Source organism: Vulpes vulpes, unplaced genomic scaffold (assembly GCF_048418805.1).
Source record: "Vulpes vulpes isolate BD-2025 unplaced genomic scaffold, VulVul3 Bu000000700, whole genome shotgun sequence".
NCBI classification, from domain to species: domain Eukaryota; kingdom Metazoa; phylum Chordata; class Mammalia; order Carnivora; family Canidae; genus Vulpes; species Vulpes vulpes.
The window spans coordinates 749825-753434 of NW_027325673.1; the positions used below are offsets into that span (position 1 = coordinate 749825).

Consider the following 3610-nt stretch of genomic DNA (forward strand, 5'->3'; position numbering starts at 1 on the left):
ATGTTCGCTAATGATTCAAAAGCATCACCACACTCTATAATACTTAATGAAATCCTTTGCTAGTTAATTCCACTGTGAGTGAGCAAGTACAATAGAGTAAGAACGCTGCTTAAAAAAAAAAAAAAAAAAAAAAAGGTTATGGAGCCAGAATTGGTAGTGGGAAGTAGCATTTTTTTTTTTTTCATTCTCGGTACGTCTGCAATTTCTATTTTCATGAGAAATTGAAGTGGAAATGGTAAGATGCTGATAGAATCATTGTTGCTTGGGCATTTCCAGGCAGATTAGAAACCCAGGACGTACAAAGCAGAGCTGTAGTTTTGAACTTCAGATTTACTGTCTGATGAAATTGTTGGGTTTCTACATCTTTTATTGTAGCATAATATGATTGTACCATAAATATTTTTAGAGACTTAACTTGGTTGATTGTGATTTATACGATGAACTAATGTATGATTGATATTTGTGTAAACAATTTAAACTAGATTTTTCCCCCCTTACTGTGATGGTTCCTTGTATATATGGCAAATAAAGGACTTGGGGAAGATCTATTTCTGTTAATCTCTACACTGTGCTTATAGTGTGGTAAGAATAGGTATTGAGGACAGGGTGCTTAATACAAAGTACATACACTGCCTGCCCTCATACACTGCCTGTACTTAGTAGGAGGAGGCAGATGTGCTGCTGAGAAAAAGGCTGAGTGGGGGAAAGAAGCAGGATGAACATAATCATCAAGGGTAAGGCAGGGTTGGAGAGTTCTAGAAAGAGCATGTGCTAAGACTTTAAGAGGAAGCTTGGACTCTCTCCTGAATTGGAAGAAGGCCAGTGAGAAGCAAGAAGGTGACCAGCAGAGCCCTCCAAGGTAGTGTAGAGAGCCAGGAGGGCCAGGTCATGCCACACCCCCCCAAGAGCCAGGAATTTACTCTTCCTACAGTATCTTCATAATCTGGGTCTGGTGGTGGAAGCAACAATGTTTTAATTATTATTGGCATTGTTAGTATATCTTGTTTTCTGTTTTTCCAGACCTCTTGCTGTCTGGAGGTCTGTGTGTAGAACTTGGCTGGTGTGGGGTTAGTGTGAATGGCAGTACCAGGCACGATGTGTTAAGTGTGGCACCTGTGGCACAGAAATGAAGTGTGTCAGTCATTTGCAGGAATGAGAAGTCAACAGTGAAGGAAGAGGAAGATTCCATATAGGGAAGGAGCTCAGGCTGTATCTTCGCAGACGGTCTTGGAAGAGGTGCTACTGCAGTGGTTCCGAGTCTGAGCCTAGGGTCACGTTGGATTCCCAGCCTGCTAGCTTTGCAACCTTGGAGGCATCCTTCACTGTGAAACATCACAGAGCCTATTTTATTAGGTTTTTCTAATAAATGAGATAATACATGTAAAGCACTTAACCCCAGGGTGGCATACCTAAGCTTACTGAAATTATTAGCTCTCATTGTTGCTCCTATTACTTTTATTATTTGATTAAGTTGGTAACAAGAAGGGTGGACAGGCACAGAATAATTAATGTCTTGGAGATAAGAATATGCATTCATGATAAATAGATCAGTAAGCGGGATACAGGATTCATGTAGAGCAATATTAGTAGATAAGACTAGAAAAATAGGATGAATAGAGGTTTTTTTTTTTTTCCATTTAAGACAGAGAGTATTTTATTCAAACCCATCAGAGAAATGGACAGCTTGGGTCTGTAACAAAGCGTTGTGTTTTAAAGCACAGATCAGTAATTGTATATGAGAGTATACTCTGCTACATACAAATTAACTGATCAGAGCACAAATTTTCAATGTTCAAAACAGAATAAGTTGCCCTGTAAAAGCAGCACCTTTGTGACATTTTTAACTTTAGCATTCCTCTCCTTCTTCTTCACCTTCTCCTTCAACAGAACCCACACCAGCCTCCTCATAATCCTTCTCCAAGGCAGCCAGGTCCTCATGGGCATCAGAAAACTCTCCTTCCTCCATGCCCTCACCCACATACCAGTGAACAAAGGCATGTTTGGCATACATCAGGTCAAACTTGTGGTCCAGGTGAGCCCAGGCCTTAGCGATGCCTGTCTGCGTGCACATAGTTCGCTGTACTTTGGCCAGGTCTCCAAAAGGTACCGCAGTGGGGGACTGGTAATTAATGCCCACTTTGAAGCCAATACACTTGGATGGTACACTTGATCTTGATGGTGGCAATGGACGCATTGACATCTTTGGGAACCGTGTCACCACAGTACGGCAGGCAGCAAGCCATGTATTTACCATGGTGAGGGTCACATTTCTCCAGCTGGCTCAAAGCATGTGTTGGTGATCTCAGCTACAGAAAGCTGTTCATGGTAGACTTTCTCAGCAGAGATGACAGCAGCATGTGTGGCCAGAGGGAAATGGATGTGAGGATAGGGTACAAGCTTGGTCTGGAATTCTGTGAGATCAACATCAAATCTGAGGGAAGCAGTGATGGAGGACACAATTGGACCTATCAACCTATTTAGATTCGTGTAGGTTGGGCATTCAGTATTGAGGTTGCTATGACAGATGTCATAGATGGCCTCATTTTCTATCATGAAGGCGCAGTCAGTGCTCCAGGGTGGTATAGGGAGTGAGGATGGAGTTGTTGGGCTCAGCTGCAGCTGTGGAAACCCAGAGGGGGTTAGGTTCAGGTAAATGAAGAACTCCAGCTTGGACTTCTTGCCATACTCGAGAGATGTTCCATCAGCAGGGAGGTGAACCCAGAACCAGTTCCCCCTCCAAAGCTGTGGAAAACCAAGAAGCCCTGAAGACCTGTGCAGTGGTCAGTGTTTCCGAATTCAGTCCAAGACAAGGTCAGTGATCTCCTTGCCAGTGATGTAGTGCCCTCGGGCATAGTTATTGGCAGCATCTTCCTTGCCTGTGATGAGCTGCTCAGGGTGGAAGAGCTGGCGGTAGGTGCCAGTGCGAAGTTCATTGATGACTGTGGGTTCCAGGTCAGACACTGCCCTGGGTACATGCTTGCCAGCACCTGTCTCACTGAAGGAGGTGTTGAAGGAGTCATCTCCTCCCCCAGTGGTCTTGTCAATTGGTATCTGGCCATCGGGCTGAATGCCGTGTTCCAGGCAACAGAGCTCCCAGTAGGCATTGCTGATCTAGACATCAGCCTGGCCAATGTGGATAGAGGTACATTCACACATAGTTGCTGCTTTGCTGCTGCTGAGCAGATGGTGGAGAGGAGGAAGAGAGGTTGTTGCTTCTCATAGCGCAACTGTTAGGGGGTCAATTAAGAGAACCTAAATATTGATATTTTATTGCTTATATCACAACCTGGCATGTGCAAACAGCAATTCTGGGTTTACTCACTCAACAAACACTTCAAGTTCTCAATGCCACCCAACCCTCTGCCCTCTGTCCCCACTTCCATCAGCTGGGCATTTAACTGTCTGCAAAATTGTGGGGAATCCTTTGTGTGTATCTTTAATGACATCCTCATAAGGAGGGATTCAGTAGAACCAATCATGCCACCTACTTATATTGTTATTAGAGTTGAGAGTCGTTCTCAAAAATGTCTACGAAGGTGTTTGAGGGATGCATTGGTAGCTAAGATGATTAAAGTACACATGGAGGGGCACCCAGGTGGCTCAGCGGTTG

General features: G+C 44.1%; 1 pseudogene; it reads right to left on the reverse strand.

The window, feature by feature from the left end:
• Nucleotides 1-1789: 1789 nt before the first annotated feature.
• LOC140596499 (tubulin alpha-1A chain-like) lies at nt 1790-3156 on the reverse strand (annotated as a pseudogene).
• Between the last annotated feature and the right edge of the window lie 454 nt (nt 3157-3610).